Source organism: Hibiscus syriacus, unplaced genomic scaffold (assembly GCF_006381635.1).
Source record: "Hibiscus syriacus cultivar Baekdansim isolate YM2019G1 unplaced genomic scaffold, ASM638163v2 tig00112989_pilon, whole genome shotgun sequence".
Classification (NCBI taxonomy): Eukaryota; Viridiplantae; Streptophyta; class Magnoliopsida; order Malvales; family Malvaceae; genus Hibiscus; species Hibiscus syriacus.
The window spans coordinates 275,463-299,453 of NW_024063433.1; the positions used below are offsets into that span (position 1 = coordinate 275,463).

General features: G+C 33.7%; 1 pseudogene; it reads left to right on the top strand.

Annotated features, from left to right (window-relative positions):
* Nucleotides 1–908: 908 nt before the first annotated feature.
* LOC120185165 lies at nucleotides 909–23,475 on the top strand (annotated as a pseudogene).
* The last annotated feature ends 516 nt before the right edge of the window (nucleotides 23,476–23,991 follow it).

A 23,991-nucleotide genomic window follows, 5' to 3' on the forward strand; every position in this document is an offset into this window, starting at 1 on the left:
TTTCACTAATAAAATAATGACACTTGACATCATCTTATTAATACAAAAAAGTTTGAAAATATGAAAACTCTCGGATCATGTCTTCTTAGACTATTCTGGATGTACAATTCAATTTAGGTGGTAATATTCCATTTCAGTTAGAAAATACAGTCAAATGTTTGGGGTAGTATAAGTGATCAAGGGGTGGTAACTCATATCACAGGTAGTAATATTCCATTTCAATTAGAAAATACAGTCAGATGTTTGGGGTAGTATAAGTGATCAAGGGGTGGTAACTCATATCACAGGAGGAAATTTTGCACAGAGCTCTATTACTATTAACGGGCGGCTCTGCGATTTCTTATGGGCACAAGCATCCCAGGTAATTCAGTCTTATGGTTCTTCATTATATGCATACAAAGAGTGAAAATTAAACTTGAGACATCTTAAAAGAAGTTTCAATAGTGAATCATTGAGTCAGAGTAAAGAACTTGATATGTCACAAAACAGAATATTTAAGTTAAATTATTTTGGCAATAGTTAGAGCGGTATCAATGGTTAAAAGGAATATTATTATCTATTGATGATTCGAATTTGAGTAACGTAGTTTACATGTGTGCGTAAATTTAGATTTAATTCTTAAAAAGAGGTTAAGCTATTATGAAAAATGTTTGAAAATAATAATATAAACTTGAGATTCAATCTAAAACCTCTTTAAATAAGATTCAGTGTTCAACAACTAAGATAAACTAAAATTTTGATACTTATTTTCTTAATAGTTGAATGATTGTTTTATTATCTTTCATGATATTAATAACCGTTTTGTTATTTTTAAAATTTCAGTAGAAAACAATAACCATTTATGTAATTTAGCCTATTATTTATTTATTTTTATATAGAAAAATTAACTCGCAATTACACGAGTGAGCTGGTAGCCCGTTTGCTTCCCCGTTACAAAAGAAAGGCTTCCCTTTCGTTTCAACTCCATTATCAAATAGGAGATTTCAGGTAATCTACTGGCTTTGATCTTAACAATATTTCCTTTTTCGCCTTTTCTTTTATTTGGGTTCTTTTTTTATGAACTACTTCCATTATTTGCTTATTTCGATTATGTTGCAGTTCTTTGGCTGATCATAATTCTTATTTCAGATAATCTGAATTTGTTTCTCCATTCCTTTGTTAATGGATTGTCAAATATGACTTTACTTTACGCTTCCTTTTTGTTTTTTTTTGTTTTTAATTTATTTTACACATGAAGCTGTTTTCATTTGTAAACCACTAATAGCAGTTTGTTGATCAGGGTTTACATACCAGCTGCATAATTGTTATCTGCTCATTTCCCCATTTGAGTTCATGTTTATGTTGTTTTATCACATTCCTATCAATACTAAAAGGCTGATGATGTAATCAAAATTTGATTCCGGTTTCCCCTTTGATATTGACGAATCAGGTTATCTAATATTGTATCTCTCTCTCACCACTGTTTATGGGCCACTCTGGTTTCTTGAATTTGTTGTTCGCTGTTGGTGTGTGGTGTACCGCATATATTACTGTCGCAATTGTTGCATCCTTGCGGATTGTAAATTCCATCTGTTCATTCTGAGTTAGCGAAACGGCTTGACTAGCTTGAAAAGCTGTTATGGCATATGCACAACTCGTTATCGGCCCTACAGGCAGTGGAAAGGTGAGTTAGTGTATCAAGTATAAACTATTCTATTCAATGGTTTGAACTGGGGGTTATCTTCCCAATATTTTCTGGTTTCTTTATTATAAGGAAAAGAAAAAAAAAATAAGAAATATCATTGCTGTGTTTGGTCTGCTTAGGTAGTGGATTTTCTTTTTCATCACAATGTATACTAAAGCGATTATTCGTGTTTTTGGAGTTAGTCAACCTACTGCTCTAGCCTGTACCAGCATTGTGAAACCCTTGGACGGTCAATACATATTGTGAACCTTAATCCTGCTGCAGAAAATTTTGACTATCCAGTAGCCATGGGTGATTAACCTTCTTATCTCATTGCTATTGTATCTTTTTTTTTTAATCTGATTTTGTTGCCATTGAGTTTTTCTATTGGCAGATATAAGAGAGCTCATTAGCTTGGACGATGTCATGGAGGAGCTTGGATTGGGTCCAAATGGTGGTCTTATCTACTGCATGGAGTATCCTTCCCGTTTTATCTTATCTTGTTGTATAAAGGGAAATTTACCTTTTGCTGTTATGTGACCGTTGTTAACTGAAAATCTTCACTGCTATTATTATGGTTACCCGAATGCTGTTATGTTGATGTATCAGTTTGGGTTGTTGCTCCTGATCGGAGTGTTTAAATGTTGTATCATGTTCGGTTGTTGCTTCTGACTGAGTTGTTTAAATACACTGAATATTTGTGGAGTTTTTTGCTGACTAATTGATTCCATTGCCAATGTTCTCAGCTTTCGATTTTATCATATGAAGAGTTGCATGTTGTTCCTAAAATTAGATTTTCGGAGCAAATCATAAGCATTTTTCTTTGGCCACAATATTGTAAACCTTTTTGTTATTCAAACTTGGGTAAAAAACTCGGTGATCATATGCTAAAACTTCAACAAACCTTGACCCTTTGAGCAGCAGATGCCATTATCTTGATTGCTGTTGTTGTGCTTCCAGTAAATGAAATCTGTTGGCAACCAACTAGTAGCAATTACTTTTGAAATCTTATTTTGCCAAACATCTTATGAATTTCAATTTCATAGAAAGGATCACTGAAGAAAATGATTAAAATCAATTTAACCTTGTCAACATGGGGATGAGATGCCAAAGGTGCACCAGCATCAGGACCTAATCTAGGCAGAATGTTGAGAACACCGGCAGGAATAGTAAAAAGTATGAGAGATAATAAAAGAGAGAGAGAGAGAGAAAATTTGAAAGGTCCATTGTCCACTGGTGAGAATGGACGGTTTTTGTGGACAATTGAGTAAGAAGGTGTCTAGGATAGTGGTCAAGGAAATTTTCCAAAATCATGGTCATGTGCTACGGATTTATATTCCGATCGAAACCAATAAACCTAGGTATAGGAACCATACGTTTGCCTTTGTTCAGTTCGAGAAAGAGGAGGGGTTAAAGAAAGCGATTGAGAAAGTAAATAATGTGTGGATTGATGGGAAGAGAGTCTATGTTGGAGTTGCAAAATACAAGAGAAAGAAGGATATGTTAGTATATGGTATTTTGCCACAGAGGGATAACGAGAAATCAAATATGGGTGAGGATGTTAGGAATAGAGAAGAAACAATATCTCTTAACAGATTGAGGGATGAAAGATCTTATAAGGATGTTCTGGTAGTGAATGAAAGAAGAAGAAATGTATGGGATATGCATATCCCATCGGGGGATCGGATTGGGTTAAATGTTCTTTAACAGGTATTGTCAAACCCTTATTTCATTTGGGTCTAGTTCAAAAGGGTTTGGAGAGTGATGGGATAAAAGTGAAGGTTGTCAGATGGGGATACGCATGGAAATCATGCATTGTCACTTTTGGTTCGACAAAAGAACTTGAAGAAACTTGGGCGAAGAAAAAGGAGGTATTAATGTTCTGGTTGGAACCTCTAGTGAATGAAGGAGGTATTCTAATGGAATTCTGCTCGGTCGAATTATATGGCATTCCACTGATATGTTGGAAGACTTCGTTCTTGGAGAAGCTTGTTGGGTGATGGGGAAAACTGATGTGTATTCAGGATTGTACTTCGAACATGATGGATTTGTCAGTGGCTAGGGTGCTGTTGAGGGTGGAAAGTCCATTCGATGTGCCGGATTGGGTAATTATTGGTGCATATGGGAGATCATACAGAGTTACTATAAAAAGAGGGTTATCTTTTAAGCATTTGGATGTGGAGTCGGAATTAAGTTCAGAGGCGGGATCGGAGTATAAGTCTGGTGATGTTGCAGCGATGGAGGAGGAGGAAAAAGGTAAAGTGGGGTTGGTTGAAGGAGGTGATATGTCAGATAAGGATAAACATTTATATATTGACATGTGGCTAGGTGGGACAGGGGAAACTGGAATTAATTGCGGTTGTGGGAGTTTGATGTTAACGAAAGAATTGATGGGGAACATAATCAGAGATGTGGGCCATATTTTTTTAACTTAAGGAGGATATCAGACAAATTGAATTTGAGTTAAATCCTAATGGGGGTTATGCGAGTCTTGGGCTGCGAGAGGATGTGGACCAGATTAAATTAACCCAATCAGATTCAAATTGGGAATCATAATCCCTAGTCACAAGAATCATACCTCCTGGGTCTGCTGTTAACTTCAAGTGGAATGAGCAACCAAATCAGAATAAGCTGCGGTTATGTTCTGAATCAAATGAGGATAAAAGATGCAACAAAATAGAGGAGAAAAATAAGGGAGACCATGAACCCGAAATTGAAGTTCTTGATAAGGATTTAGAAATAAAATGGCAGCAGGAGGAAAATACTGAAGTCAAGGTGAAGAGTCCTAAGCGTTGGAAAATGGTGTATCATGTATCTACAAGTTTGTCAATTAGAAGTGCACCTGATGGGAGGAGGGAAGATGGACGCTATTCTAGAGTGTACAGACGGTCAAGAGAGAGACGAATCTGGTTATGTTCGGGCAATGAGGAGGAAAAAAATTGTTCAGAGGTTACTCCAAATAAAGAACAGAATATTAAAGATTTCATCAATTTTCGGCAACTTTATTCAAAATATAGGGGAAGTGGATAGGAAAAGGACAACAATGTTTCTTTCAATTTTCAGAATTCAATTATGGTCCCTATAAATTGCAGTAAAAATATAGTGAGTGAAGTTGCAGATTCCTATACTGCTTCAGGTACAGGGAAAGATAACAGAATGAAGAGAAGATGTTTAATCACTAAATCACTGGACCTGGTAAATATTTCTACGGTTTCTTCATCCCATTTCTCGATGTTGTTGGAGGAAGCAATGGCTACATGAGAAATATATCAGATGTTAGGTATTTCATTCAAGGAAGGGCATATAACTTTTTTTGAAAAAATTGTAAGTCTTGAGAAAGGTTCGAAGCTTGTAAGGGAAAATTGATATGTTGGTCAATATATGCTTTTTGTAGTGTAAGGTTATTTGGAGTTTGGTGTTATATGTTTAATATGCATAAACTAAGTATTCTCTCGTGGAACATAAGAGGTCTAAGGAGGAGTGAGAAGTGTGTAGCAGTTGCAAGGCAGGTAAAGAAGATCAAATCAAATTTTTTTTATTCAAGAATCTAAGCTTGAACAATGTCATGTGTCGATTACAAGGAGGATAGGGGAAATTTGTTAAAGGGAGTATTGATATCTCTAGCTCAGAGATCTGCGGGTGGGTTGATTTGTATGTGGAATGAAAATGTGTTTCAAGTAAAAGGTCAGCATGTTCACAGCAGGTTTTTGGTTTTAGTGGGGAATTTTATGGATGATCAAAAGGAATATGTTTTTATAAATGTTTATGGCCCTTCTAGTGAATCTGAAAAAGGAAGAGTTTTATGGGGAGCTGTTGAACTATGTAATTTCACTTAATTTACCACTGTGTATTGGGGGGATTTTAACGCGTATCTTGATCCGGAAGAAAAGATAGGGAAATCACAAAATTGGCACGCCGTCGACATTCATAGATCCTTTGTGCAAAAAGCTAACCTAATAGATTTGCCTATGTCAGGAGGAACTTTCACTTGGTGTAACAATAGAGCAGATTCAACATGGGTTAGACTAGATCGGTTCCTAATTTGTGGTAGATTCCTCAATAGTTTTCCTAACATTGCACAGTGTCTTCAGCAAAAATCAATTTCAGATCATAATTCGGTTGTGCTAGAGGATATTAATCACAATTGGGGCCCCAAACCATTCAGGTTCTTCAACTTTCTATTAGAGGAACAAGGTTTTGATGAATTGGTTGAAGATTCTCTGGCAGTTGAGAAGAAAAAAAAGAATAGGGGGTATTTTCAAGATGTTACAGTCAACTAAAAACAAAATAAAAAATTGGCCTGACAGCCTTTATTTTGGGATGACAGATTCAATTTCAATGCTGGAAATGAAAATTAATGATTTGGAGATAAAGGCACAAGGAGGAATACTTTCTATGGGGGAGTAGAATCAATTGATTGAATCCAGAAACATATGGATTAAAGAGGGAGACAAAAATATGAGGTTTTTTCACCTTAGTGCTATGAAAAGGAATAGAATCAAGACTATTCATTCCTTGAAATTTGAAGGGGAAGTAGTATCGGATCCAGAAAAGATAAAACCGAATGTGTTCAATTTCTTCAAGACTGCCTATAATTCAAATTCAACTCTGACAGTAGAGGGCTTTAACTTTGACTTCAAGAAATTAACACAATCTCAAAGTGCTTTCCTTGAGGAGGAGTTTTCTGAGCAAGAAGTGTGGCAAGTAATTTCTTCTTTGGAAAATGCAAAATCTCCCGGTCCAGATGGTTTTACCATGGGTTTTTATAAGAAATATTGGAAGAGTCTTAAGGAGCAGATCATGGAGTTTTTCTAAGATTTCTACAAAAGAAAGAGGTGGGTTCATGGGATTAATCATGCCTTTATTACCTTGATTCCAAAGAAATAATCCTGAGAGTATTGGAGATTATAGACCTATTAGTCTTGTGGGCAGCCTGTATAAAATACTCTCAAAAGTCCTTTCAAAAAGACTTATATCTTGTGTCAAAGATATTGTTAGCCCTACACAGTTCGCTTTTATCCCGGGGAGACAATTGTTGGATTGTGCATGTTTAGCTAATGAAGGCATTGATTCTTGGAGGGAACAAGGGCTTCAACAGGTTGTATTTAAAGTGGATTTAGTAGAGCTTATGATACTATGGAATAGTAGATTCTATTAAGGATAAAAAAAAGAGATGGGTTTTCGTGAGAGGTGGGGTTCTTGGATCTCACAATGTATTTCTACTACTTCAATATCAGTATTAGTGAACGGATCACCTACAGAAGAGTTTTCTATTGCTAAAGGCTTAAGACAAGGTTGCAGTCTTTCTCCTCTTTTGTCTAATATGGTTGGTGAATTGCTACATATGATGTTGGATAAAGCTGTTGAATTGGGTATATTCTAAGGTTTCTCATTTGGCACATCTCAAAATTCTTTTAATCTGTCTCATCTACAGTTTACAGACAATTTAATTAATTTCTGTTGAGCTTTTATTAATAAGATTAAAAATGTCAGAAGAGTTTTGAGGATTTTTAGCTTAATGACGGGGCTACATCTTAATTTAGCTAAAAGTAAACTTTATGGTATCAATGTGGAAAATGATACCCTTGAAAATTGGGCTAGGGTTATTGGTTGTTCTATTGGTTCTTTTCTGTCAGTCTATTTAGGCATTCCTTTAGGGAAAAAAAGAATTTGGAGAAATTGTGGGAGCCTGTCATTCAGAACTTCAATAAGAAATTGGCAGGGTAGAAAGCTTCTTGTTTATCTATGGTTGGTAGATTGGTGCTCATCAAGTCAGTACTGTCATCCTCTTCTACCTATCTATTTTCAAGATGTCATCTACTATTAACCAAAGTTAAATTCTTTGATGGTGAATTTTTTATGGGGCAGTAGGGTTGAGACGGAGAAAATGCACTGGGTTAGTTGAAAGAATATTTGTAAACCCATGAGTAGTGGGGGACTCGGAGTTGTTGATTTGAAAATCACCAATCGAGCTTTGTTGCGAAAGTGGGTATGGAAGTTGCAAATGAAAAAAATTCGATGTGGAAGAATTTCTTATGTAGCCAACATAATGTTAGTTGTCATTCCATGGATATCACCAAGGTTTTATCTCATAAGGACTCTTGGATTTGGAGAGGAATCGTGAATAATTTCATAAAGGATGATTTCGTTGGAGGTTACCTTAGATCTCACACAAAGTTACAAGTAGGGAATGATAAATATATTTCCTTTTGGAATGATATTTGGAGTGGGGATTTTCCTTAGAAAGTGCTTTATCCTAATTTTTTCATATCATCCAATAAATGGGGCAATGTAGATGATTTTGGGAGTTTTGAACCCAATTGATGGGAGTGGAATATTAAGACTATGAGGAATCTTTGTGATTGGGAAGTGGTTCAGTTGGTGGAGTTATTGGATATGCTTAAAGACATTAAATTGATTGATAAAACGGAGGATTGTTTGTTGTGGGATGGAATGGGTCAGGGGTTATTTTCAGTTAAAGCCTGCAGGATGTACCTTTCGTATCTTAATGAGGAAATATTGTAGTTGACCAAATGGGTTTGGTTAGGGTTGGTTCCTCCTAAAGTGGAGACAATCCTTTGGTAAGTATCTCACCAAAAAGTTGTTGTGATAGTGGAATTGAAGAAAAGAGGGGTTCCTATAGGGGAGGACAATCTATGCCCTTTCTGCAATTAATTTGAAGAATCAGTTCAGCATCTATTTATTTTTCTGCTCAGTTTCGTGGGAATCATGGACCAAAATAAAGACTTTTGGGGTATTCTTTTAGCTCTGCCCCCTGATCCACCCTCCCTTTTCACCTCATTGTCTGATTTGAGACCTAAATTTGCTATTTGGAAGTTTATTCCAGGGGCAGTTTTTTGGTCAATATGGAAGATGAGAAATGGGATAGTCTTTGAGAAAGGAAAGTTGGACATATTCTCACTTTTTTCATCGTCCGATTCAGGTTACCGTAATGGTTCCTAGCAAAGTATCATCTACTATCTATTCAGCTGGATTCGTTAATTGGTGACCCTTCCTTGGCAGATAATATTTCTGCTTTTAAGGAATTGAATAGGCCTATCCTCTGTTGGAGTCCTCCTCCAGTGGATTTCTTTAAGATGAATGTGGATGAGGCTGTTAGTAGTGTTGGGATGATTGGTGGAATAGGGGGTATTCTCAGAGATTGGAATCGGACTATTCTTATTTCTTTTTCAAAAAATGTTGGTCCTACTCCTCCCCCTATAGCAGAATTAAAAGCAATCAAAAAAGGCATCGACATCTTCATCTCTTCAGAATGGGTATTGAAGGGTAGGCTCATTATTGAAAGCTATTGCAAGTTAGCAGTGGATTGAATTAAAGATCCATCTTCAATTCCCATTTTTCTTACAAATTTTGTTAAGGAAATTTGTATGTTGTTTCTCTTAAATCTATTATTGAGATGAATTCCTAGATGCTGTAATTGTGAGGCTGATAATCTAGAAAATGAGGGAATTGGGTGATTGCAAGCTTTGATCTAGTTGTTGTGTATGTTTTAGAATACAAGTGTAATAGGAGTGTCTTTAAATCTTATGTAACTGGTTTATCATTAATATAATGAGGTACTCTATTCCTCATTCCACTAGTCGGTACTTACCTTATGGGTAAAAGACTACTATGAGGAAGGTTTTTAATGAGACCTCCTATTTCTATAAAAAAATAATTCAAACTTGGGTGCAAGTGTTGGATACAAGTATGCGTCTGACATGGTATGTTCATTTTTTCCCTAAGTTTCCCATGTATGATGTATTTGGATAATCCTTGGAGATTCATATCCCTGACTGTTGTTTGACATGGATTACTTCCAAAAACAATAAGCAACATACGTAAACTTTAACCTCCAACTAGGCATCTTGAGGAAAATTTGGATGACCGGCTGATCGAAGAATTGAACAATTACTTGGATAATGACTATCTGGTGTTTGATTGTCCAGGTATCTATTCTTGTTTGGATATGTATTCTGGTATTTTATAACTAAAATATAGAAATTTATTTATAACTTTATTGTGTTACTGCATTAGGCTTTCTTTTGTAATGTATTATTTTGTAGAACTTACTACAACAAAAGGACTAGTTTTTCTAACTTGTAATTATTTTTATAGGCCAGATAGAACTCTTTTCACATGTGCACATGCTCTGTAACCTTGTGGAGCACTTGAAATGCAAGAACTTTAATGTTTGTTGTGCATACTTGCTTGATTCCCAGTTTGTCTAAGCTGTGCATCTTCCATATAACTGGTTTCCTTGTCAAATTCCATTGTTATATCTTTATCATTGGTTATATGCATTTTTACCCATCTCTAAATTTTTATTTGTCTCAGTTAATCACGGATGTTACAAAGTTCGTTAGTGGATGCATGGCATCACTTTCTGCAATGGTCCAGCTTGAATTACATCATGCTAATATACACACGAAAATTGACCTTGTAACAAACAAGAGGGATACTGAAAAGTGAGCATCTTTCTTTTATTTCCATTTTTCTTCATTGTTTTAAGCATTTTCTCTTTGCCTTTCATAGCTATTTGGATACAGAACCTCGACTTCTACTTTCAGAATTGAATGAACGGATGACTCCTCGGTGCAAGAAGCTAAATAAATCTTTGATTGAATTGGTGAGATACTTTTTGTAACACCCCAACCCATACACGACCCGAATACGAGTCTGAGATGTCACATTGACTTTGAAAAATGATATTTTTACAAAATATCAAAACATTCGGACTCTTTTTAAGAAAATATCACAATATTTTATTAAATTATGTTTGATATAAAATTTTTAGGTAAAAACGTATTTATGAACAGTAAAATCTGTGAACAGTACCATGCTACAGTACCAATTGCAAAAATTTACATATTGTTAACAGGGAACTGATTCCCCTGCTACAGTACTGCTATAGTACTTCCGTAAAACATACATAAAACTCATAAAAATTTAACTGTTCATTACTATACATTTACATTTTCATAAATACGTTCAAAATATTAGAAAATTCGATCAAAGCGTTAATACTAAACATTTCTTACATGCCAACATATTATACACAATCAAAATACATATTTTATCAATTACTTTTGATCTGATCTTCTAGCAGTGTTGTTGTTCTTTCCACTTCTATTTCTGCTATTCTTTAGTTCTTGGTACCTATGTGTAAATCACTTACACGCTAAGTCATAGACTTAGTGAGGCATAAAATAAATATATATCAATGCATTCATGAAACATGCACTCTTACCATTCAATCATGACATTACATCTTGCATGTATGTATTGCACTATACAATATATGATCATGTCATTCACATATGAACTTACCTTCTTATGTCACTTTCACTTTAATTTATCTTTCAATTGCCCATGTACATTATTGAGAACAGAAGGTACGAGAGTACACTGAGGTTGTGCACATATGCTGTCACCACAGCTCGTATAAATTCCTAATAGGGGCACTGAATATTTGTCCCGAATGACCACTATGTCCCGAATGACCACTATATATGTCCCGAATGACCGCTCCTTAAGAACTATATACATAATACAATGGACCAAATAAGTGTACCAAAGTACCACATATATATTCCATAGAATTACATATATGTCCCGAAGGACCACGTAGAACCCTCAACTCTTGGCATGTCAATTATACCTTCAGCTCTATAGTAACTCACATGGGCTTAAATATGAATACATTTCTCATTTTCATATCTTTTTCATCACTTTTCATATAAACACATATTTCACTTCATATGTACACATATGATCACTTTCATTATTTCACATACCTGGATTGATTCTCTGACAATTTCATTCTTTCATATAATAACATATTAAAGCATAAAAGAATTATGCATAAAATCATTGTATCCAATATATATATGTGAATGCATGTACATGAATATGAAATCATGAATTCAACTATAAGAGATAGACTTATCACAAGTCTTATCTCCATGCAATTCTATCTAGTATGTGCACTCACCTTAGCCTTGCTGAATTTGAATCAATTCTAGAACTTATCTCTCTATCAATCGTTTTTAATCCCTCAATCGTTCTTACTTGTCACTTATTCTGGAACTCGTTTAGGCCTTATTCTGGAACTCGTTTAGGCTTGATATCTACATAAACATAATTTCCAAGACGATTATCAAAAGCCTAAACCTTATAACTTGATACTAATAGTTTAAACGAATTTAATGAACCAAACTTCAACTTTTCCTTTAGGGGGAATCGATTCCCCCCAGGGGTATCGGTTCCCTCTGCATAATCTGTAAATTTTACCCAGAAATTACTGTTCAAACCTGAAAATCATCAATTCTTCACTAAATTTTCTCATACAAAGTTCATTTCATACCACCAAACTTAACTACAACCATTTTAACTAACTTCTATCATTTCAACACTTTAGAATCTCCCATACTTCATTCAAATTCTTAAAGCTAAGAATCATATAAACATGTTTTAAATCCAATTCTAACACTCCATATCCTTAATTAACCTCTTGACAAGTCAAAAATTATTCAAACTTCAAAAATTCATCCATATCAAAATTTCATCTAAAAACCCATTTTTTCAAATTATCTCTAAAACACTTATCTTGTTGTTTTAATGTCATATAAGCTTTCATTTAGATTATATAACATCCAAACTTCCATTTCCAAACCAAAAATCAAAGAAACAATAAGGTTCAGATTCTTACCTTAAGATGCAGCCCACGTTGAAGAAGAAGAGAGCAATATGATTTACCAACTCTTCTTCCCTTTTTCTTCATATATATCCCATCCAAAACCATTAAAAATATTTTCCCTATAATTTACCATTTTACCCTTATTATAATTCTATATTTACTATTATACCCAACACATAAAATTCTTTCATAAAGCACTAGGCTTATCACTTTGTTCTAATTCACTAACTGAATTTATAAATTCTTACAATTTAGTCACTTACCCGGTAATTGGGGTGTTACAAATCTCCCCCTTATGAAAATTCGTCCTCGAATTTTCATTGCATGAACAATTGGAGGTAATGATGTCGCATATCTTCTTCATGTTCCCACGTTGCTTCTCTACCTTGTGATTTCTCCATAGCACTTTGACCAAGGGAATAGTTTTATTCCGTAGTTGTTTCACTTTGTGAGCTAATATTTGAATAGGTTCTTCCTCATAAGTTAAGTCAGGTTGATCAATCTCTTCAGGTATTACTATATGAGAGGGATCATATTTATATCTTCGAAGCATTGAAACATGAAAAACATCATGTATCTTTTCCATCTCAGGTGGCAAAGCTAGTTGATATGCCACAGGTCATACTCTCTTTACAATCTCATAAGGTCCAATATACCTAGGACTCAACTTTCCTTTCCGACCAAATCGTAATACTTTCTTCCAGGGAGATACTTTCAAGAAAACTTTTTCTCCAACTTCAAATTCAATTTCTTTTATTTTCAGATAGAATAGGACTTTTGTCGATCAAATGCCATTTTGATATTATTCTTAATTTCCCGAACTTTTTCTTCCATATCTTGAATCAAATCCGGACCAAGAATACTTCGGTCTTTAAGCTTATACCAGTTTAATGGCGTACTACATTTTCTTCCATATAAAGCCTCAAGGGTGCCATCTTGATACTGGATTGATAACTATTGTGATAAGCAAATTCTGCCAATAATAAATATTTTTCCACGACCCTTTGAACTCAATTACACATGCTCTCAACATATATTCACAGATTTAAATAGTCATTCCTGATTGTCTGTTAATATGAGGGTGAAAGGTCGTACTGAAGTTTAGGCGAATTCCCAACACTCCATGTAGGGATTTCCAGAATCTCTTTTATTCGATTCAAGGGTAACCCCGAAACAAAATCCATCATCACATTTTCCACTTCCATTATGGAATGGAAAACGGTTGCAATAATCATGACGGAACTTGATATTTGGCTTTAAATTGTTAATATACCAAACACTTAGACACAAATTTGATGATACTTATTTCATTCCTAACCACTAATATCGATCCTTTAAATCCATATACCTCTTGATTCCACCCGGGTGCATCATCAATAAACTGTAATAACCCCTGTCAATAGATTTTTCTTCAATTCCTCATCATCTAGTATCACAATTCTTTCTTTATAATACAAATTTCCATCTGACTTAACCTCAAAATCCTTAATCTCTCTATTCTTTACTTGCTCTATTATTTTCAAACACTTTTCATCTTTACTTTTTTAATTCTCCAATTCGATCCAACCACATTGGTTTAAGCTTTATTTCTGTACATAGATCAACGTCTCCAGTTAAAGATAATCTTACGTCCATATTTCATAAAGTTGCAAACGTTTTCCTGCTCAAGCATTTACTACCACATTAGCCTTTCCGGGATAGTAGTCAATTATCACATCATAATCTTTTAAGAACTCAACCATATCTTTGCCTTAAATTAAGTTCTTTTTGAGTCATCAGATACTTCAAGCTTTTATGATCCATATAAAAGTAACAACGTTCTCCATATGAGTAATGACGCTAAATCTTGAGAGCGAACACTACAACAACCATTTCTAAATCATGAGTTAGATAATTCTTTTCATGTGGTTTCAACTGTCTAATTGCATACGATAACACTTTCCCTTCTTGCATTAATACACATCCCAATCCATTATAGGATGTGTCATTGTATACCACAAAATTCTTATCAGATTCAGGTTGAACCAATACAAGAGCTTCTGTCAAAATTTTATTAAAGCTTCAAAACTTTCTTGGCACTTCTAAGTCCAGACAAATAATACGTTCTTTCTCATCAGCTTTGTTAAAGGTAGTACTATCATTGAAAAATTCTTAACAAATCTCCGATAATAACCTGTAAATTCAAGAAAACTTAGTACTTCAGACACATTCTTTGGAACTTTCCAGTCCATTATAACTTTAATCTTTTGAGAGTCCACCCAAATCCCATCTGCAGAGATCACGTGACCTAGGAAAATTACTTCATTTAACCAAAACTTGCATTTGGACAATTTGGCATACAACTTCTTATCTCTTAGAATTTGCAATATGGTCATCAGATGTGACTATGCTCTTCATGGGATTTCGAGTACACCAGTATGTCATCAATAAAGACAACAACAAACTGGTCTAAATATGGTTGAAATATCCTATTCATGAGGTCCATGAAAGCAGCAGGTGCATTGTTACTCCGAATGGCATTACAATGAATTCATAATGTTCATATCTCGTTTGAAAAGCTATCTTCGAAATATTTTCTCTTGAATCTTCAATTGGTGGTAACCAGAACGTAAATTAATCTTCGAAAATACCGAAACTCATTTTTTTCTATATAATATCGCTTGTCATATAGACAGTAGCATCCATTTTCATCACTCAACACCATAAATCCATCTCTAGTTCCGCATAACGGTAACCAAATTCTTATTCCATCATCATATAACAAGAACACAACTTTAAATATTCTTCAATGTGATTACACATATACTTTATGAAATCAAATAATCTTTAACATCAGTTTGCATACTTTTCTTTACTGATATATCAAACTTATCCTCTACATCAGAATCACAACACTCATATTCTTTTCATATCACTTATACTTATTTCTGAATACCTCTCTGTATTATATTTTCATAATGCTAATAGTCAATACTACTTACACATCTTTTTTTTCATCATCTTAAACTTTCTATCAATCCTTATCTCCTTTACCACATCACATTCATGAAGTTAAAATATACAACCATATTCAGATCCATATCATTACCACTAATTAGTAACAACTTTTCAGCCTAGGGCATAAGCCTTAATCAAACTAATCATATACATCATTTCAATTGAAATCAAACCATTGTAATTTACTCACTTATCGAACCCACACTTTTATTCATATACAGTATTATTCTCGTTGTCTCTATTACTACCTTAAATTTCCATGATCAAAATACATAGTCTTATCTTAATTCACACCATCCTTAATTAGCTTACCTTGACATTATCTTCTAATCCTTTAACTTCAATATAATTGCTATCATATAACTCTGTTAGTCCGCACCAGTTCTTTCAATCTAAAGCATAAACCTTCATCGAACTATTCATATACATTTTTTTCAGTCAGAATGAACTTATCAATAATTTATTTAACTTATCAAATCCACATTCCTTCTCATACATCAAGTAATTTATGTTGTTCCAATTCAACATTCTATCTTCCTTTGTCTTATAAACCAATTTATGATGTTCCCATTCTTAAACTCTTCTTATTAATCCTTAGTTTTACTCAAACATACGAATCATCACTTCCTTCACTATATCACATTACTCAACTGTATCCAGATCCAGTTCATATTTAGTTATCATAACCTAACAATATCTTAAAATCCTATAATTCCAATACATTTTTCATCAAATAATCTTGTTAGTCAACGCTAACTTTTTCCATCTAAAATGCAGACATTTATCATATCCACACTCATTGCTTATACACAATACTATCCCTTTGTTTCAAACTCATAAGCTCTGGCTCCATATACCTTATACTCTTGTTACCGATGCACTTATTCTTGAACTCTTCTAAAATTCTCACTGCATCATTCAATCTTTAACGATCTTATGGTGACATTTGTTCACCATATTCTATCTTATTCACGTAATAACAAAACTTCTCTATATCACTTTTCCGATTCAACACTATGAACATTTAGTATCACTATTCTAATATGATTTCAACTTTCTGAAATCAATATTTGATCTTACGAGGCATTTCCTGAGATGTCTGTCCCTCATCCTGCCTGGCCAGGCAAGTGAGTTGCTATCACCATATTCTATCTTATTCACGTAATAACAAACTTCTCTATATCACTTTTCGATTCAACACTATGAACATTTAGTATCACTATAATATGATTTCAACTTTCTGAAATCAACATTTGATCTTACGAGGCATTTCCTGAGATGTCTGTCCCTCATCCTGCCTGGCCAGGGCAAGTGAGTTGCTATCACCATCAGGTTTATCACCTCTCGCTCCACTTTGGAAGCTCTCATATGCGACATCTAATAAAATACAACCATATCATTCTATTAGCAACACAACATACTTACTATTTTATCAGATCAGAAGTTTTCACTATTTTGTTGGTATGTATACATTATACAACACTCTAAACTCTGGTTTATGTCGAGAATCAACTAAATCTTAGCTCTGATGCCATTAAATGTAACATCCCAACCGTACCCGACCCAAATACGAGTCCGAGATGTCACATTGACTTTTAAAAATGATATTTTTACAAAATATCAAAACATTCGAACTCTTTTTAAGAAAATATCACAATATTCTATTAAATTATGTTTAATATAAAATTTTTAGGCAAAAACGTATTTATGAATAGTACTGTGAACAGTAATGAACAGTACCATGAGCAATACCCTGCTACGGTACCAATTGTAAAATTTTCCAGATTGTTAATAGGGAACTGATTCCCCTGCTACAGGGAACCGATTCCCCTGCTTCAGTACTGCTACAATACTACTACAGTACTTCCGTAAAACATACATAAAACTCATAAAAATTTAACCGTTAATTACTATACATTTACATTTTCATAAATACGTTCAAAATATTAGAAAAATCGATCAGAGCGTTCATACTAAACATTTCTTACATGCCAACATATTGTACACAATCAAAATACATACTTTATCAATTACTTCTGATCTAATCTTCTAGCAGTGTTGTTGTTTTTGCCACTTTTATTTCTGCTATTCTTTAGTTCTTGGTACCTACGTGTAAATCATTTACACGCTAAGTCATTAACTTAGTGAGGCATAAAATAAATATATATCAATGCATTCATGAAACATGCATTCTTATCATTCAATCATGATATTACATCTTGCATGTATGTATTGCACTATACAATATATGATCATGTCATTCACATATGAACTTACCTTCTTATATCACTTTCACTTTAATTTATCTTTCAATTGCTCATGTACATTATTGAGAACAGAAGGTACGTGAGTACACTGAGGTTGTGCACATATGTTGTCACCACAGCTCGTATAAATTTCCACTAGGGGCACTGAATATTTGTCCCGAATGACCACTATGTCCCGAAAGACCACTGTATATGTCCCGAATGACCACTATGTCCGAAGGACCACTGTATATGTCCCAAAGGACCACTTTTTAAGAACCATATGCATAATATAATTGACCAAATAAGTGCACCAAAGTACTACATATATGTTCCACATAATTACATATATGTCCCGAAGGACCACATAGAACCTTCGACTCTTGACATGCCAATTATACCTACATCTCTCATAGTAACTCACATGGGCTTAAATATGAATACATTTCTCATTTTCATATCTTTTTCATCACTTTTCATATAAACACATATTTCACTTCATGTGTACACATATGATCACTTTATTATTTCACATACCTGGATTGATTCTCTGACAATTTCATTCTTTCATATAATATCATATTAAATGAATTATGCATGAAATCACTGTATCCAATATATATATATATGAATGCATGTATATGAATATGAAATCGTGAATTCAACTATGAGAGATATACTTATCGCAAGTCTTATCTCCATACAATTCTATCTAGTATGTGCACTCACATTAGCCTTGCTAGATTTGAATCAATTCTAGAACTTATCTTTTTATCAATTGTTTCTAATCCCTCGATCGTTCTTACTTGTCACTTGTTCTGGAACTCGTTTAGGCTCGATATCAACATAAACATAATTTCTAAGACAATTATCAAAAGTAAACCTTATAACTTGATACTAATAGCTTAAATGAATTTAATGAACCAAACTTCAACTTTTTCTTAGGGGGAATCAATTCCCCCCAGGGGTATCGGTTCTGTGACACCCCCAACCCGTACCCAACCCGAATACGAGTCTGAGATGTCACATTGACTTTTTAAAAAAAACTTTTCTTATAAAATAACAAAGCATTTGAACTCATATTAAGAAAATACTATAATATACTATTAAATTATGTTCGTTGTAAAATTTTGAGGCAAAAATGTATTTGTGAATAGTAAAATACATATGAACAGTACCGTTAACAGTAATGAACAATACCCTGCTACAGTGCCGATTGCAAAAATTTCCAGATTACAAATAGGGTACCGATACCCTGCTATAGGGTATCGATTCCCCTGCTACAGTACTTACAGTACTTCCGTAAAACATACAAAAACTCGTAAAAATTTAACTGTTCATTACTATACATTCACCATTTTTATATATACATTTAAAACATTACAAAAGTGATCAGAGCATACATACTAAACGACCCTATTTACATGTCAACACATATATCACATAAACAAGCATAATTTGCAAGGTTCTTCTGATCTGATATTCAAATGACGATATGTTGCCTTGTTGCTCTTATCACTTACACGCTAAGTCATAGACTTAGTGAGACATATAAATATAATAATGATGCATTCCTTATGAATATGAACATGCAATCTATCCATTCAATCATGTAGCATGTAATTCAATTTAAACGATAATAACATGGTAACATATAACAATAATAATGTAATTACCTTTGATAACATTTCATAAGCCCATGTACATTACTGAGAATCAAGGTATTCGAGTAAATTGAGGTTGTGCACTATTGTTGTCACCACAGCTCGTATAAGTCCCACTGAGTGGCATATGAAATTTGTCCCGAATGACCTATGAGTTGTCCCGGAGGACCTATGAAACCCTCGACTCTTGGCATGCCAACTATACCTATAGCTCTCATACCGTATACTATGGGCGTTATTTTTATGTTTCATATGTTCATGTGCTCATGTCATTTCTCTTGTGATCACATAGTTTATATCACTTATCATATCACATGTGCATTTGAATCTATTCACATATATCATTTATCAAATCATATGAACATATATACCTTATGCATGTATCATAATAATTATCATGTATGCATGTTCATAACTATTGTACTATAAAAATCAACATAGGAGTCTTATTCATTGTACTATACTTATAATATGCACTCACATTGCCTTGCTTTCGTTGATTCAATCCTAACTCTTCGATTGTTCCGGAACAAGATTACGTTTTATATCTACATAAACATAATTTTCCAGATGGTTATTAGAAGCCTAACCCTTGTAATATGATACTAACAACTTAGACTAATTTAATGAACCAAACTTAAACTTTTCCTTTAGGGGGTATCGATACCCTCCTTAGGGTATCGGTACCCTTATTACGTTCTGGAATTTTCACCCAAAAATTCATCAACTCATCACTGAATTTTCTCATACAAAATTCCTTTCATACCACCAAACTTAACTACAACCATTATAACTAACTTCTATCATTTCAACACTTTATTATTTCCAATACTTCATTCAAATTCTTAAAACTAAGAATCATACCCAAATTTCAAACATGTTATTAACCAATTCTAACACTCCATATTCCTTAATTAACCTCTTGACAAGTCAAAAATCTTATTCAAACTTCAAAAACTCATTCATATCAAAATTTCATCTAAAAACCCATTTTTCAAATCTATCTCTAAAACATTTATCTTGTTATTTTAATGTCATATAAGCTAAAAATCAAAGAAACGACCAAGGTTCAGATTCTTACCTTAAGCTTGGGTCTTCACGTTTGGAAGAAGAGAATAGTGAAGAAGATAAGAAATCTGGAAACTTATCTCCTCAATTCATTCACATGGGTATTATAATACCCACAATTTATTATTCTATTCTTTTATTTGCTCAATGACCCTTTTACCCTCTTATTTCTCCTTCACTTATTAATTAATCCTACACCAACATCTTTCAATTAATTCCTTCACTTTTCAATTTATTTAGTTTGGTCATTGAATAAAAAAATCTTACACTTAAATTACTAACCCGATATTGAGGATGATACAGGTTCCCTCTGCATAATCTGTAAATTTTACCCAGAAATTATTGTTCAAACCCGAAAATCATCAATTCTTCACTAAATTTTCTCATACAAAGTTCCTTTCATACCACCAAACTTAACTACAACCATTTTAACTAACTTCTATCATTTCAACACTTTAGAATCTCCCATACTTCATTCAAATTCTTAAAGCTAAGAATCATATCAAATTTTCAACATGTTTTAAATCCATTTCTAACACTCCATATTCCTTAATTAACCTCTTGACAAGTCAAAAATCTTATTCAAACTTCAAAAACTCATCCATATCAAAATTTCATCTAAAAACCTATTTTTTTCAAATCTATCTCTAAAACACTTATATTGTTGTTTTAATGCCATATAAGCTTTCATTTAGCTTATACAACATCCAAACTTCCATTTCCAAACCAAAAATCAAAGAAACAACAAGGTTTAGATTCTTACCTTAAGATGTAGCCAACATTGAAGAAGAAAAGAGCAATATGATTTACCAACTCTTCTTCCCTTTTTCTTCATATATATCCCATCCAAATTAAAAATATCTTTCCCTATAATTTACCATTTTACCCTTATTATAATTCCATATTTACTATCATACCCAACACACAAAATTCCTTCATAAATCATTAGACTTATCACTTTGTTCTAATTCACCAACTGAATTTATAAATTCTTACAATTTAGTCACTTACTCGGTAATTGGGGTATTACACTTTTCCATTCAAGACCCTATAAAGGTTTCTTTGTGATTATTCTATGATAATTTGATATTACAATCGATGCCTTTCGAGTTGAGTGGATGTCTTTGGAGAAAAGTTTTATTTATTTATTTATTCTGAGTTGAGCGATATTTTCGGAAGCTCGAATCGACAACTGAAACGGTTTGCAAAGAAGGGTTGGAATGGTTTTTGTGTTTAGGGAGTAAGGAGATTGAAAGATAGAGAATTGCACAACAATTTATAGTGGTTCGACTTCTCAACCAAGTCTACATCCACTACCTTAGCTCCTCACCAAGGATTTTCCAACAAATTCACTAATTTGTTCTTTCTTTTTTAGGGACAAAGAGATAACCTTTCAACTCCCTAGTTTTTCATGGGATAAACTAGAACTTTTCTCTAGCTTTTACGCGGGCTTAGCTAGAACCTTTCCCCTTTACAAAAGGATAAAAAAAGTAAACAAATAAACCTCTCAAAGGTAGGTGTTTACAATAATTAAGCTCACAAGAACAAATATTTACAAGAGAAAGGAAAATAAGAATAAAAAGCTATTCTCTTGTGTTTGATTGCTTGGATAGTTGTTCTCTTACTTCAAGTGTCATCAGCTTGTATTTATAGCTTGAAATGAGTTTGAAGTCGTATATAGCCGGTGGGGATTTTGGAGCCTTTTGGGGATTGTTTTTCTACAAAAATAGGATGCCCAAAACAGAGTGTATCGGTACACTATCAAAGTGTATCGATATCCCTTCATTAAATTCAAATTTTATGACCGTTGGGTTGTGTGAACAGTGAGTGTATCGGTACACTGTAGTAGTGCATCGGTACACCTTTTACATTCGATGTTTTTTAGTATCGGTATTGTTCATTACTGTTCACACAGTATCGGTACTGTTCATTAATGTTCATCAAAATATTTTTTTGCTCAATTTCAAATTAAATGGACTTTGAATTATTTTTGAAACCTTTTTAAAACTTTGAATAAATTCAATTCAAGTCCAAAAACATTTTGCCTTTAAATTTGTTATATCGAAACATAATTCAACAGAGCCTTATTGTCTTTGTACTCTTTGCATAGCATTCTTTAATTCAAACGGGTTCTTTAAGAAGTCCTAAAAAATTGCTTGGATTTGTTATTCTGTGTTAGGTGAATCAATATAGCATGGTTAGCTTTATTCCACTCGACTTGAGGAAGGAAAGCAGGTAACATTCACTCTTGGACTCTCTCTGTCTTTCATCGTATGTGGTCTTGGATGTTGGATTACTCGCAACATGAACGCGATCATAGCATGACAAAGCACATGAACATGGCATGGGTACATGCATTGCCAAATTTTTACATTCTATATGACTCCCTGTCTTCTGCTTTCGGTTTTGAGACATTCCAGTAGATTAGAGAGTAAAATCGTATATAGGATAATTTAATTCACATTTAAGTGGTAAATTGGAAGAACTTGAGACTATACTTTTGTGTTTAATCTGTGCCTTAGAACCCTAAATGATTTGTAAAGAATATTATTTTTTTCTTGGGCGTTCTTATGCTTGAGTAACCACTTTGTGAGTTCGCCTTTCTGGGTTTAAACTCGTCTCCTCACGTTCATAAATTACCCCTATTTTTTCCAGTGAACCTAAAAGAATTGTAAAATTACATAAACCTAGCAATTTTATACACGACATTATTGATGTGTATAGTTTTTTGTATACAATACTTTAATACGATCATGATACGAGAAAACAGGAAGCATACAAGGGTTGTCAGGTCTAAAAAAGACTTACATACGCATAGAAATTAGGTTGCTAGTGATGGATAGTGAGATAGGTGCTTAGGAGAAACAAGTAATTTTTGCTGACTTGACTGATTATTCTGTTTAAAAATATGTTGTTTCTTGTGTTTGTCGTTGATAATGGTGGCCTGGTATGTCCTCTGCATAACAGAATACATTATGTATTGGCTCAAATTGATAACTATATTCATTATGCTGAAGATGCCGATGTGAAATTTGAGATTTTGACGCTGACAACCCTGACACAGAAAGCCAGCTAATGCTTGCTTGCTTTGAAATCGTTACCATTGTTCCGAATTCGAGTGTATATGATGGAAAATAGAATGCCATTTTGAGCCGAGTCGAGCTGAGAACCTGTTTCGAGTTGAGGTTGGTCTTGAAGACTTAATTTATGGATTAAATTGCAGTTTGGGCAATGTAATGGCAAAAGCTGTGATTAGATTTGATTGAATGCTATGTAATTGAGTCGTGGTTTCCCAACAGATGCAATTGTGATTCAGGATTACTTTGGTTATTACTGATTTTTAGGTTGATTGGGCTCATAATTTCCGCATATTTTGGAATTACCATATTATTAGTCTCGATTTATCTTTTTAATCACTAACCCAAATTCTTTTGGATCCAAAGGGCTAATTTAGTTGATACTAGTACAATTACCGATTCCTAAGAATTCATTAATTCTTTTACAGGGAGGCAAAGGCAGAAATTATGTTTAAAGAAGTTAAAATTGAATTATTAAACTTCGAGGGGTCAAAATACAATTTTACCATTACATAGAGTTATAATTTTACAATTTCCTAAGGGGACTAAAGAGAAATTATACTACTATTTTTGGGTC